The following is a 14696-nucleotide window of genomic DNA, read 5'->3' on the forward strand; positions in this document are numbered from 1 at the left end:
AAAATAAATAGGATTTTTTTTCAGTTGTTGAATGTGTGCCTTCTTTTGCAGATGTTAATGGAGGCTTGGTTAAGTGAATCTTCCAGCGCTGTATTGTCTCATCCATTTGTAAAGCAAAACGCACCCTGTAATACTAGAGAGAGTCTGTTAAAATTATGAGACTGTATTATACATAGTTGGGCATTTGCCTTTTTTTTAAGATTTATGTCACTAATACTTTTAACAGTTATAATGATGGTGGAATAAATGTCCTACATCCAAGCTTACATAGAAGGATGTTTGGTGCTTATTTAGGCACTGAATACTTGGCTAGTGGTCGTTTATTTGGTCATGTAAGGTAACTTTTGACCATAACATTCCTTTTTAGCATAAGATTATTTTTAACCAGACACCACCCAATTGTATATTTATAACAGTATTTCTACTAATTCTGTTTACCTTCAGTTGTGCCAAATAACCAGTGTGCGGATTTAGGAAATACATTTATAGAGCCATCAAAAGTCATTCAGTGATCTGAGTTTACTGATCTCCATGACTCTGAGAAAGATTGCTTAATTATTTAATTATTGTATTAGTGCCCAGAGCCCTCTGTTTGGATTGCAGCCCTGATGTGCTAGGATTGTAAAGACATATAATAAGATACAGTAACTATCCTAACAGAGTTTGTAATCATAAATTTGGCAAAATGCAGCAAGCAGGTGGAGGAAGCTACAACCAAGGAAATGCTTTTCAGTATCTTGGGGTACTACTGCTTGCAAGCTGATTTTGTTTTATTTTCCAGCAGTGCTGATCAAATTGGTGAATGGGGAGGGAGTTAATATCAAATTTATTGATCTCAGTGAAGATAACCCATTTTTTTAAAAAATACAACTTTTAAAAAAGCATATTGTTCAATAAACTAGCCTCCGTACCTTCCCTGGTTTTTTTAGTCACTGTTACTCTAGCCCTCACTTCCTCGATAATATCTCGATTTGATGCCAGAAACACAGAGGCTACGTCTAGACCTCTCTGTCGACAGAGGGATGCAAATCAAGCACGTTGAAATTGCTAATGAAGCAGGGATTTAAATATCCCTTCATTAGCATAAACATGGCCACTGCTTTTTCTCGACATGGAGCTTTTTCAGAAAAAAAAAATGACAGTCTAGACAGGATATGTCGAAAATAAACCCTTTTTCGACGGATCCTGTATTCCTCAAAAAATGAGATTTATAGGATCTGTCGAAAAAGGGTTTATTTTCAACAGATCTGTGTCTAGACTGCTGGTTTTTTTTAAAAGCTCCGTGTTGAAAAAAGCAGTGGCCATGTTTATGCTAATGAAGCATGGGATATTTAAATCCCTGCTTCATTAACAATTTTGACATGCCTAATTTACATCTCTCTGTCGACAGAGAGGTGTAGTCTAGACACACCCTTAGATATACTTAATTTCAATAGAACCACTTACATGCACAGTTGACTGGATCCATGTCTCAAACTTCAACATAAATGGTAAGATTTTCAAATGCACCTGAGATCTACAAATATATTAGAAGCAATAGGAAGCCCAAGGACAGGGTAGACCCGTTGCTTAATGAAGAGAGAGAAACAGTAACAGGAAAAACTTGGAAAGGGCAGAGGTGCTTAATGACTTCTTTGTTTCAGTTTTAACCAAGAAGGTTGGTGGATGCCTAACATAGGGTATGTCTACACTACCCTCCTAGTTCAAACTAGGAGGGTAATGTAGGCATACCGCACTTGCAAATGAAGCCCGGGATTTGAATTTCCCGGGCTTCATTTGCATAAGCGGAGAGCCGCCATTTTTAAAACCCCGCTGGTTCGAACCCCGTGCAGCGCCGCTACACGGGGCACGAACTAGGTAGTTCGAACTAGGCTTCCTAGTTCAAACTACCGTTACTCCTCATTTCACTAGGAGTAACGGTAGTTCGAACTAGGAAGCCTAGTTCGAATTACCTAGTTCGTGCCCCGTGTAGCCGCGCTTCACGGGGTTCGAACCAGCGGGGTTTTAAAAATGGCGGCTCCCCGCTTATGCAAATGAAGCCCGGGAAATTCAAATCCCGGGCTTCATTTGCAAGTGCGGTATGCCTACATTACCCCGCTAGTTCGAACTAGCGGGGTAGTGTAGACATACCCATAGTGAATGCTACTGGAAATAAGGTTGGTTTAGAAGTTAAACTAGGAAAAGAACAACTATTTTGAAATTAGCATTATTCCCCAAGAAAAGCAGTAGTACAGATTTTGAAATAAATGGCCTGTTATTTCAAAATAAAGCACTTAGTAGTGTGGACACTCTGCTTACAAATTTGACATAAGTGGAGTTATTTTGCCCTAGTGTAGACCAGAGCTTTGGGAAGTTAGATGTCTATAAGTCACCAGAGCCTGATGAAATGGATTCTAGAATACTCAAGGAACTGATAAAGGAGGTACCTGAGCCATTAGCTATCATCATTGAACAGTCATAGAAGTCAGGAGGCTGGAAAAGGGCAAATATAGTTCCCATCTATAAAACCATAAATAAGAACAATCCAAGTAATTACAGACCCAGTCAGCTTAACTTCTATGCCAGGAAAGATAATGGAACAAATAATTAAGAAATTAATCTGCAAGCATTTGGAAGAAAATAAGGTGATAAGCTAACAGCCAACATGGATTTGTAAAAAACAAACCATGTCAAACCAATCTGATACCTTTCTTTGATAGGATAACAAGTCTTGCGGATAAGAAAGAAGCAGTGGATGCAATATACATATACTTTAGTAAAGTATTTGATATGGTTTCACATAACCTTCTTAGCTATAAATTAGGAAAATACAAGCTCGATAGGGCTACTAGAAGGTGGATGCATAACTGGTTGCATAACCATTCTCAAAGAGTAGTGATTAATGCTGCAAGATCATAAGAAGTGGAATTTCTCAGGGATCAGTTTTGGGACCAGTTCTATTCAATATCTTCATAAAAAATTTAGATGGCATAGAGAGTACATTTATTAAGTTTGCAGATGATACTAAGCTGGGAGGGGTGGCAAGGGTTTTTGAAGAATAGTGTTATAATTCAAAAGGATCTGGACAAACTGGAGAAATGGTCTGAGTAAATAGGATGAAGTTTAATAAGGACAAATGCAAATTACTACACTTAGGAAGGAACAATCAGTTTCACACATTCACAATGGGAAGTGACTGTCTAGGAAGGAGTACTGCAAAAAGGGATCTAAGGGTCATAGTGGACCACAAGCTAAATATGAGTCAACAGTGTGTCACTGTTGCAAAAAAAGCACACATGATTCTGAGGTGCTTTAACAGTAGTATTGTGATCGAGACATGAGAAGTCATTCTTCCGCTCTACTCTGTGCTGAATAGGCCTCAATTGGAGTATTGTGCCCAGTTCTGAGTACCACATTTCAAGCAAGAATAGTAGAAATTGGAGAAATGAGAAGAGCAATAAAATGATTAAAGATTCAGAAAACATGAGCTATGAAGGAAGACTGAAATAATTGGGTTTGTTTAGTTTGGAAAAGGGAAGCCTAAGAGGGGACATGATAGGAGTTTTCAAGTACCTAAAAGGGTGTTACAAGGAGGAGGGAGAAAAATTGGCCTCCTTGACCTCTGAGGATAGGACAATAAGCAATGGGTGTACATTCTAACAAGGAAGGTTTAGGTTGGACATTAGGAAAAACTTCCTAACTGTCGGGGTGGTTAAACATGGGAAAGAATTGCTTAGAGAGGTTGTAGAATCTCCATCATTTTGCAGATATTTAAGAGCAGGTTAGATAGACATCTATCAGGGATGATCTAGATGGTGCTCAATCCTGCCATGAGGGCAGGGGACTGAACTTGATGATCTCTTGAGGTCCCTTCTACTTCTAGTATTCTATGATTGTATGACTTACCATTTTTGTCAGTCAGGGGTATGAAAAAAATATAACTGACATAAGTTTTACGGTAGGAGAACCTCCTGTCTGCATAGCTAGTGTTGCTGGTTGGAGGAAGTTTCATTATACCAACGGAAGTGGTGCTGTTAGCTCTGTAGTATTGCCATAATCTTAGGTGCATTAAAAAATTACCAACACCCTCTGCCCCCTCATATTCAGATTAGGGATGTTAACTAATGATGAATTTGCTAGTTGAGTAGTCGATAGGCACTTCTGCATTCCTCGTTTGAAATGTACAAGAACCCCAGTAGGGCTACCATAGCCCCACTGAAGCTCTTGTACATTTCAAAGGAGGAATGCGGAACTCCACGCACAGCCCGGGGCCAGCGGGAAGTCTGCTGACTCTGTGCTGCACACGGGTGCCTGCTTTGAAATGTACAAGAGTCCCCAGTGGGGGCTCTTGTGCATTTCAAAGCGGAAGTGTCAGCATGGAGCCAGGGGTCAGCAGGGAATTCAGAGTCCCTTGCTGACACCGGGGTCCATGCTGCGCTGCTTCTTTGAAATTTCACATAGAGCCCGGGGTCAGCAAGGGACTCTCAAGCTGATTCTGGGCTCCATGCCGCATTTCCTCAGAACCAGGGATAAGCTGGGGACTCCCCAGCTGATCCTGGGTTCCTCAGAAATGCGCGGATCCCGGGATCAGCTGGGGAGTCCCCTGTTGACCCCGGGCTCCCTGCTGTGCTGCCCCTTTGAAACGCAGCCTTGGCATTTCAAAACAGTACTGCACAGAGTAAACCCTGGGCTCCATGCGGTGCTGCCTACAGCAGCATTTCAAAGGGGCAGCACTGTGCAGCTGAGCCAGGGATCAGCTGTGAAGGGCTGCCACTTTGATGTACCCCATTTTCCCCCTCCCCTTTGCTGCCTCTATCTGATAGAGTCAGCAGGGGGGGGGGGTGGAATTGACTAGTTGACTCGACTATGCTATAAGCATTTGCTTATCCAATAGTCAACTACTCCTTAACAATCAGATATTCGCTGTCATTTTATGGATCTAGCATCACTGATCAGTATTGTCAGAAATAAAATTCCTCATGTGAACGTTTAGATGTAAAAGATATCAGGAAAGTATGTTCCTGCATTTTAGGTTTATTTACTCTCCAATTTTCCCCAAGGCAATCACAGATTTAATTGGTCATTCCTCTTTGGCTGTGAGATTGAGTTCTTACATTCATTTCCTGTGCTCCCGTGAGGTGAAAGTGGAAGGAATGCTGCAGGAAAGACAATATCTTAACCCACTCTCCTCCAGGTGAAAAAAGTTTAAGCTATTTCCTTATGCACCATATAATTAGGGGACTCTTTCTCATCAAAGTTGTCTGAAAAACTGGTAGCTAAAAACGAACTATTTTGCAAAGTGTACCTATCATAGCAGGTAACAATCCTGCTGAATAGTTACATTCATTGGACTTATTACCTTCCTTGGTCTTGTCAACTGGCACAATTCTGAGGAGAGCTTCATGTTTAAAAACAGGTGCTAAAATAAAAACATCTTGAGTTCAAGACTTTGTTATAGAGCCAGAACAAATAAATATTGTCTGAGTTTATTTTAAAAATAGAGTTTTTAAAACAGAGAAGTCAAACATCTTTAATGCTGGTTTATTTTCTTATATGTTCAAACATGTGGAATTTACTCATGCAGAATTCTTCAGTAAACTTAATGGGAATGTTGTAACTTTACACCACCAGTGCTAATCCTGTTTTGTATATTCCATTTTCTAATAGATGTATGACATACAAAAAAAACCCTCCCCTCCTCTCTTGCATTGCCAACTACAGCTAGAGAAGAATCATGAGTTGAGCCCCACAATTCATGAGACCAGGTTCAAAATCATGAGATTTCAAAAATATTTGGAAATCTTTTACATTTGCCCTTCAGTTTTTCTACCTATGGAGAAAAACTTACGTTTTGAAGCATTTGTCTGAGACCAGGAAGATGAGAAACATGATTTGTTTTGTTTTGTTTGATAGAAAAGCTGATATTAGGATTCATTGATACGATTACAAGAGAAACACCAAATAGCATTAGACTCCCAATCAAATTGTACAAGTTGGAGACAAACAAATTCCTTCTGGGGAGCGGATAAGAGAGAAAACAGACCATGGGTGACAGATGTAAGCAATGTCATATAATGCCCTAGTGGAACTGTAATGAGGGCAGTATAAGAATCTATAATAAGGATATTAAGTATTGAGTAATTCACTAATCAAATAGTTGATATATTTTTTCATTGACTATTCGATTAGTCAATAGTGCAGCGCTGCCCCTTTGAAACGCCACAGCGCTGTTTCAAAGGGGCAGTGCTGCATGGAGCCCAGGATCAGCTGGGGATTCTCCAGCTGACCCTGGGCTCCACAGTGTTTCAAAGGGGCAGCACCGCACAGCTGATCCTAAGCTTCAGGTGGCACTGCCCTTTTGAAACGCCACCCTAGCATTTCAAAGGGGCAGTGCCGCCACTTTAAAACGCTGTGGCAGCATTTCAAAGGAGCAATGCCTCAGAGAGCCCGGGATCAGCTGTGCAGTGCTGCCCCTTTGAAACGCCACTGCGGCATTTCAAAGCAGCAGTGCTACATGGAGCCTAGGACCCCAGGCTCCATGCTGCACTGCAGCTTTAAAGTACCCCTCTCTACCCCTCCCTTGCTGCCTCTATTTGATAGAGGCAGCAAGGGGGGAGGGGAAGCAACTAGTTGACTATCCTGTCGACTTTCCAATAAGCATTTGCTTATGGGATAGTCGACTAGTCCACTAGTCCTTGACATCCCTATTCTATTAAAGTAGTTTAATGAAAGATGTTTGGAGGTGAACAGTGGAACAAATTACATTGCTGGTAAGAAAAGTAAGGCTACTGGATTAAAAGGGCCTTCAGTTTCATGTAGTAGGGTCTGATTTGTAGACGTTGTGAGCACTGATAACTGACATTTGTTAGTGGAGCTCTGCTCTGTCCATTTAAATAGCTATATAGTGCTATTTTAGCAGGGGACTGACATTCATGCTAAAATTCGACACTCTCCGCAAGGGACTTAACAAAGACTCCAGCTATCTTACCCATTACAAAGATAGCTTCCCCAATTATCACCTCTAATACTATTAACTCACAGACATCTACCCTTCCCCACTTCTAATATCATTAACTCACTGGCATTCACCTTCCTTCCCCCCCCCCCCCCCCGCATCCCCCTTCTGTTCTGAAATGTGATTTGTCCTTTTCATATGTGTTCATTTTTTTTAAATTGTATCCTTTGGTATATATGGCTGTGACTATTTTCTTCCACTATTTGATCTGAGGAAGTGGGTCTGGCCCACGAAAGCTCATCATCTAATAAACCATCTTGTTAGTCTTTAAAGTGCTACATAGTCCTGTATTTAATTTTCTTATGGGTATAATAATATCATCTCTCCTCACTGGAGTGCTGGAAAAATAAATCAACTAACATTGTAAAATACTTCCATTCTAAAGTGATAAGCACCATAATAATGCTTGAAGAAATTAGTAATTCTGTTTTCTGAGCATGGTTTGAATAGAGTGCAGTAAAAGAAGGCCTGTGGGCATACACTGAATGGTGAGGAAAAAACAAAATACTGAATAACTGCTCATTCAGTGAGAGCTGGGGCAGGTCCATGTAATACACTGCATGAAGTGGTGACTTCATGGAAAAAATAGTATCGGAGCATGTAATTTATTACAATGGGTACAAATAAGGAGAGGAGTGGGTTTAATGAAGGTTGCACAATGACAGCTTTAATTCCGGCATTTCCTAGCTTTTGAGTGCTTGACTTTGCAAACTTAATAATTTTCTTTTAATGTAACCTATTGTGTCATTTCCCAAGTTGTTAAAAAACACTGGAAAAAACTAAAGTTTCATCATGTGGAATCATATTGACTTCTCATGGCTCATCAGCAGGGTTAGAACTTTGTAGATCCTGAGCATGGAACTCTGCCATTTGAGCAGTAGTAGGCTATTTAGCCTCTTTGTGGAGCAGCACTAGTGGTCGTCTAACACCCATTTTTCTAGGTGGTTCACGGTATCTGCTCTAAGGAAAGATTTAGGAACTTTGAGTTCCTTTCTGGGTTTTGGAGGGTCAAAGACACTTGTGATTCCGGTTTCCCTACAAATCAGACTAGTTTTTTTCCCATTGTCCTTTCCAGCTTGATCCCGTCTCTTTCTCTCCTGACTCCAAGCCCCTTAACCCAGTCCCAGTTCTACTCTCCCAGCAGTATCTCTATTTGAGTCCATCTTCCCCTCCCCTTAGCTCCCAGTCACTTTCCTTAGGTTCTTTGTTCATCCAATCCCTGTCTCCTTGTCTTCCCTACCCTACATTCAAGTACAGATGGACTCATCACCTGCGTTCTTGAGCATGTCTCAACTGACTTGTGCTAATTGAGATTTTTCCATAGTTTAGAATCTGGTGAATGTGTGTAGTTTTTCATGGGATTGGCAAAAGGTATATTGTTGGCTTCAGGGTAGGGAGCAGGTATATTATACTGCACATCAGAACAGCAATTATTAAATAAAATGTATTTACCACGTGCTGGATGCACAAAATAAAAATCCAAATATGTAAGTAAAACATGGCCTCCTGTTACACTTGGTTTCAAATAGCAAATAAATTTTCTCATTCTTCTCAGCTTTTGAATTTCATTCTTAGTACTGCATCACCAGTAACTTCAGTTTAGAGTTTGAAAAACAAACGCAGAAAAAAATCCACATGCTTCTGGTCGTGAGTCACAGCTCTACTTTAGCATATCACCAGACCTATTAGTTGGGGCAAAGGCACAATGTAAGTTTCTCCTTACTGACAGAAATATTTTGCTTCTTATATTGTGTTGAGCAAGAAAACTTGGAATGAACTGTTGCTGAGATGCTGTGATATGTGGCTGATTCCTTTGGGAAATGCTTGTAGACAAGATTGGTGGGAACATTCTCTCTTTTGGACTCCATTCAGGCCAGTTCAGAGAGACCTATAAACCCATAACCACACGATTTCTCATGCACATGCGCAGGCACCCAGTCAAGGAGGCCCCATCAGTGGTAATGTAATATTTAATGTTCGCTCCAGTGCTGTATGTTGCTGATTTATGTGCAGCTTCAAGTTGGCTGTGAATGTTGTGGTGATTTCTTGATATGCCTGAAAAATGAGCATTACTCCCATTCTGTGGCAGCCTTTCCTTATAACTTCTTCTACAACTCTGTATGCAACAGTTCTGAAACCAATATCATGTCTGCCCATCTTGAGGACTGAAATGGTCCCAGCTGGCCTGCCAGAAGCTCAGAGGCAAGTCTCAGAATGAATTTCAGACCTCGTATCTGAGACTCCTCATCAAATGAATGGGTGTTACATATACACATAGGCCCTCACGAGATCCTTAAAATATTTCCCTTCCCATTGATAACTACTCAAATGCTCAAGGTTGTTGTGGTTGGTATCCAATTGCAGTTGTTAGAATGTATTCACTTTGTAGCCTGTGGTTTGCTCTAAATCACATATCCGGATCCCAAGAACAACATGGATTTGAGAATAAGCATGCAGGAGACACTGGAATTAATATTTTATAAACTGCTAAATTTTTCACCTTTTCACGAGCCTCGTGTATCATCTTGATACATATATAGTAAAAATTAAGGAAGGTACTTACAGAGATTCTGGGATTATATATTTTACATTTATAAATTAGATTTTAAAATTAAATCTTGTTTCTTTGTTCTATTCTGTTAGTTTATCAGTTTTATCCCACAAACCAAAGCCTCTTAAATTTGGCCTCTCTCTTAGGCTATGTTTAGACTGCAAGCCTCTTTCAAAAGAGAGTATCTAGACTGCACGCGGAACTTTCGAAAGAGCAAGCCGCTTTTTCGAAAGAAAGCACCCAGTGAGTCTGGATGCTCTCTTTCAAAGAAGCCCTATTTACATTCAAGAACGCCTTCTTTCGAAAGAAGCACTTTCGAAAGAAGGCGTTCTTCCTCGTGAAATGAGGTTTACCGCCGTCGAAAGAAAAGCCGCGTTCTTTCGATTTAATTTCGAAAGAACGCGGCTGCAGTCTAGACGCAGGTGAAGTTTTTTCGGAAAAAGGCTACTTTTCCTGAAAAAACCCCTGAGTCTGGACACAGCCTTAAATTGCCAATGCTTTGCCATGTTTAAAATAGCCAGCCAAACCTCACTTTAGCAGAGTTGACTAATTACTAATACCTGCCATGATATGAAATTATTTTACAAAAAAAAAGCTTTATGCTCATACACACACATGTTCCTCTGCATCTTCAAAGGGGTTCATGGGGTTTTTGTACTTAATTTCTAATTACTTTAGTAAAAATATCTTGGCTAAAATCCCATGATGATGGCACCTTATAATGATTGCTTATTCTGTAGTACAAGCATTTGATTAAATTGTTAGATAAATACTAATACAAATAGTAGTATGTTCTTTTGAAATAAAAAATCCACCACAAGTGTCAATCTGTTTGTTATATTTGCTTATTATGTATTTATACTCTTACTACACTATGTTTCATGGTTTTTACTTTGTGTTTATGTGTATAAAATATAGTATTGTAAGAGTATAATCACATAGTAAGCAAATAATGTGGATATTTTTGTTTCAAAAGAACATAATAAACTGCTCCTTGATCTTTCTCCCTGTTATTTGCAAACCCCTTTTTGGAAGTTAAAAATCAAATATTATAATATTATTTTGCCATTTTTCTGTTTAGTGTGAAAAAGAAAAAAAAATATTTTATAGTCTTCTTTATTGTTTCCCAGTTACATCACAAATAATATGACTTAATTAAATAAGAGGCTTTGGGAATATAAAACTGGTTTTAAAAAGAAGACACCCTGAATTATTTAAGAGTAGACTTATTAAACAGCTGGAGAATTTGGTGAACAGACAATACATTCTAGACATTTAGAGTTATGCAGGAGTACAGTGTCCATCATTGAGAGATGCCAGAAGTAGCCACGCTTTAAAAATGGTCCTCTGAAACTAAAGAATTTTCACTAATTCATCTATATAACTGTTCAAATGATCATTTGTCAATTCCCCATTTTTTACTACTTAATTAATCTGTTAGAAACATCTGGTGCTGTTGTATTAGAACAAATCATAATTAATAGCTTTATTAGAAATGATAAAACAGATGTAATTTCAAGAGATAAAATCTCAGTTCTGAAATTTCTTTCTACTACCATTGCACTACTTTAGCTAATGCTGTAGAATATGATAGATGAATTCCCCCCGTACTTGCTTTGTGAGTTTCAAGTATGCTCATGTTTTTAAATTGCCTACATTGCTCAAAAACAGAGACAAAATAAGCTGAAATAATGAAGACTTGACTAAGGCTTGTAACCTCTTACATTGTTTTTCGTTCAGACGACAGTGTCTCCTTGTCTGTGTGCTGCTTCAGCAATCCCTATTGCTTGAGCAAGCCACCTGCATGCTTTCTACTGACACTTGTATTGACAGTGCTCTCCCCAAGTTAATCTCTAAAGCCCTTGGTTTTCATTCAGATCTACCATTGAGACCCTGTCATGATCATGAGGGTTAGCCAGCATCCTGGGGACTAAGGAGTTAAATAAATATCTTACCTAAACCAGGTGTCAGGCAGCCAATAGAAATGTAGGTAGGAATTTCAAACTGGGACAAAGGAATTTTTGGGTTTTTCCCTCCTTTCTCCTGAGTAGCTTTTCTCTCCAGCCATTGAAGGTGACATGATGTCTCCCTCTAAGAAAATACTCTTCACAGTCTGTAAGTAGGATAAAGTTTAGATAAATCCATTAGGTTTTATTGTTTTATAGTTTGGGAAATGGGATCTGATGTCTGTGCATTTAAAAATGAGTTTTGCTCTCCTTTGTAACTAAGCTCCTGGCCCAAAGCCTGGTAGATAAGATGTTGGGGTACTTTTATCATGCCAGAGTGGGGAAGCAACCATGACAGACTCAGTTCTATAATGTTTCCTATGGTAAACTTCCTACAGCCAGTGGCTAGTTATGTGACAAATAAGTATTACTAATACCATTAATATTGTTCCTTAGTTTATAACTTAAACTCAGCCTGCTAATTTTCTAATTGTATGTTCTTGTTAGTGTTACTCTGATGTTTCTGTTTGGCACACCCTCTTTTTTCTTTATATTGACTTGTTGCATCTTAGATTATAAACCCCTGAGTCCTGATTCAGTCACTTACTAGATGTTTCTGCTATGTGGCCTAGAACCTGAATGAGACTTCTGGCTACTATGGTATTACATAATGAGACAATTATAAAAATGTATTCTGGAAAATAATGGAGGAAGTGAAGAGAGTTGAACTTCTGCTGTAGCATAAGTTCCAAAAGGGAAGACACTTTTATTGAAAGAATCAGTTTCAATATTTTCAAATAAATGTAGAAGATTAATATTGCAGCCCTTAAAACTGCTCTTTGTAATCTCGATTGTTAAGGGGAGCTGTCTCTTGTGAGTACCCTGAAACCTTCATTCTGCTCTGGTAGTTCAAACGTTTTTACTAGTATGTTTTTTCCACATAAAAAAGTTATTCTCTATCGCCATGACTTCAGCAGGGTACCTATGAACAACTTAAGGCTGTGACTGAGACTGTTTGAAAGTTTTTAAAGTTAAGCATGTGCTTAAGTACCTTGTTAAATCAGGTACAGGCAGTCCCCGGGTTACGTACAAGATAGGGACTGTAGGTTTGTTCTTAAGTTGAATCTGTATGTAAGTCGGAACTGGCGTCCAGATTCAGACACTGCTGAAACTGACCGCCAGTTCTGACTTACATACAGAATCAACTTAAGAACTCCAGGCGTCCCGAAGTCAGCTGCGGCTGAAACTGATCAGCAGCTGATTCCAGGAAGCCCGGGGCAGAGCAACTCTGCCTGGGGCTTCCTGTAGTCAGCGCTGGTCAGTTTCAGCAGAAGCTGACTTGGGGACGCCTGGGGCAGAGCAGCTGGGGTGCTGCTGGGTTGCTCCAGTAGCGCCGCTCCTGGGTGCTACTGGACCAACCTAGCAGCACCCCATCTGCTCTGCCCCAGGTGTCCTGATTCAGCCGCTGCTGAAACTGACCAGCAGCGGCTGAATCAGGACCTGGGGCAGAGCAGCTGGGGTGCTGCCGGGTTGGTCCAGTAGTGCCCAGAGCGGGCGCTGCAGGACCAATCGGCAGCGCCCCAGCTGCTCTGCCCCAGAGTCCAAAACAAAAGCCTGGTCTGCTGGGGGGGGGGGGGGAGCACACTAGCTGCCCCCCCCCCCCAGCAGACCAGGGACACGGGGAGCAGAGCCTCTGAGGCTTTGCTCTGGCAAAGCCTCAGAGGCGAGGGACCCCGCCGCGGCTGTGGCTTCAGTCCGGGAGCCTGTGGTCTGCTGGGGACGGTCCCCAGCAGACCACAGGCACCCAGATTGAAGCCACAGCCGCGGCGGTTCCCCGCGCCTCTGAGGCTTTGCTCTGGCAAAGCCTCAGAAGCGCGGGAACCCGCCCGGTGCCCCTGGTCTGCTGGAGACGGTCTCCAGCAGACATGGGGCACCGGAGCAGCTTACGAACGGGGCTTTCTCGCCCCGACTTCCGGGGCGAGAAAGCCCCGTTCATAAGTGCGGATCCGACGTAAGTCGGGGACTGCCTGTAATCTTTCTGACTGAAATGAATATAAATTTCAGAATCTATGGCTTTGTGGGGTCAAACCCCACTACTTTTAGAAATAGTTTAATGCACATCTGACACATGGATGATGGCCTTTTAATATCTCTTCTAGCTTTAGAGTCTTATAGTTAAAGGGTTCTGTTAAAGGAGAGAAGGGAAGGTTCATCTATCTATGGGAACTTCAGAATACTTACATATTTTTCTTACAATTATTTGGAGATGCATATGTGTAATGTATTAAGTTTGCAAACAGATCTATTTAATTTTTATAAAAATTTTAAGTATTTTTCAGTGGAATCCAACTAACTTCTCAAAACATTAAACTCTCTCAGAAATTATAATCACTTTTAAAATACATAAGAGATGTTCGCTATTGCATATAATCCCTGCTCTGTCACTCTTAACTCTTTTGAAGGCCTTTATACTGGGGAAATTAAAGCATTTAGTTTCATATGTAGAAAATGTAAGGTATTACAATTTGAATATATATAAAATATCTTTCTTTCACTGGACCATCCAGTGCACTGTCCCATAATCCCTGCACCTCCGTTGTCCCTTCCCCATTTGTACCCTGCCACATTCTATATCCCTCCATGTATTCCTTCCTCCTTCAGAATAATTTTTTCTGAGACCACATAGCACAGCAAGAGAATTTACACATGCAAAATGCATCTCATGTCTTGCAGTTATTAGAATTTGTCAGCTGCATGTGCTGATGTTAATAACCAGTGAATGTAACAGCAGGAATTCCCCAAAACAAAGGTGAATGGAGTCCATTTTGTGAAAATCAGACTAAGTGAGAGAATGAAATAAAGATGTGCCTTTCTAAATTTGGATAGCCTCACGTGAATTGGTATTGAGAGCATATGTAAATAGGTGTATTGTTTGCTTTATTCCCACTATAAAATACCCGACAACCCAATTTAAGAATTAACCTTTAAAGAGAATAATTTAAATAGAATTAATTTAGAATAAGACCTTTTTAAAATGCTACAGCCAGCAAAATAAATCAACATTTTAGTGTTAGACCACAGAACCTGTTGGACTGCCTATTGATTTAAGTTAGAATGAGCTCCTATAAAAAGGCTGTTTGAAAAAAAAGGCAAACAATCCTCTAACTTCAGGCAGAGCCAACCTCTAATTTGAGTGCAAGTTTTA

At 40.3% G+C, this 14696-nt stretch overlaps 2 protein-coding genes across 4 annotated transcripts in view; one reads left to right on the forward strand and one right to left on the reverse strand.

Moving 5' to 3' along the window:
* Positions 1–14696, forward strand: part of NT5DC1 (5'-nucleotidase domain containing 1) — a 197657-nt gene that overhangs the window by 53990 nt on the left and 128971 nt on the right. The gene's annotated exons all lie outside the window — the stretch shown is intronic.
* The window catches only part of COL10A1 (collagen type X alpha 1 chain), a 65918-nt gene that overhangs the window by 25774 nt on the left and 25448 nt on the right, over positions 1–14696 (reverse strand). The window contains exon 1 of one of the 3 annotated variants that reach the window (XM_089777213.1): positions 11501–11640. The exons of the other annotated variants lie outside the window; for them this stretch is intronic. The gene's annotated coding sequence lies outside the window, so the exon portion shown is untranslated. Of the gene's footprint in view, positions 1–11500; positions 11641–14696 lie in introns of those variants that run through there. 3 annotated transcript variants of the gene reach the window in all.

Source organism: Pelodiscus sinensis, chromosome 3 (assembly GCF_052426305.1).
Source record: "Pelodiscus sinensis isolate ZL-2025 chromosome 3, ASM5242630v1, whole genome shotgun sequence".
In the NCBI taxonomy this organism is placed as follows: Eukaryota; Metazoa; Chordata; order Testudines; family Trionychidae; genus Pelodiscus; species Pelodiscus sinensis.